Source organism: Dendrobium catenatum, unplaced genomic scaffold (genome assembly GCF_001605985.2).
Source record: "Dendrobium catenatum unplaced genomic scaffold, ASM160598v2 original_scaffold_263073, whole genome shotgun sequence".
Taxonomy (NCBI): Eukaryota; Viridiplantae; Streptophyta; class Magnoliopsida; order Asparagales; family Orchidaceae; genus Dendrobium; species Dendrobium catenatum.
The window spans coordinates 1-253 of record NW_021581472.1 but is presented as its reverse complement, the minus strand read 5'-3'; the positions used below and the strand labels follow the sequence as shown (position 1 = coordinate 253).

Here is a 253-nt window from a genome sequence, read left to right as displayed (position 1 = left end):
CCACATAGGACACCCCGGATGCCTTCATGGGTCCCACGATGCGGGTTTCATCTGTCGATGCGCGACGAGCCAACACCGCAAGTGGTTCGTAGGCCATGGCGAAGAGCTAGAAAAAAAAATAATGACAGGTTAAAAAAAGGGTGCAACACGAGGACTTCCCAGGAGGTCACCCATCCCAGTACTACTCTCGCCCAAGCACGCTTTACTGCGGAATTCTGATGGGATCCGGTGCTCTAGTGCTGGTATGGTCGCA

The 253-nt window shown here is 53.8% G+C and overlaps 1 non-coding gene across 1 annotated transcript; it reads right to left on the bottom strand.

The window, feature by feature from the left end:
- Positions 1 to 137: 137 nt before the first annotated feature.
- On the bottom strand, positions 138 to 253 carry LOC114579050 (the record flags this gene model as incomplete). Its single annotated transcript, XR_003699922.1, has 1 exon — positions 138 to 253. It is a non-coding gene; the product is annotated as a 5S ribosomal RNA (ribosomal RNA).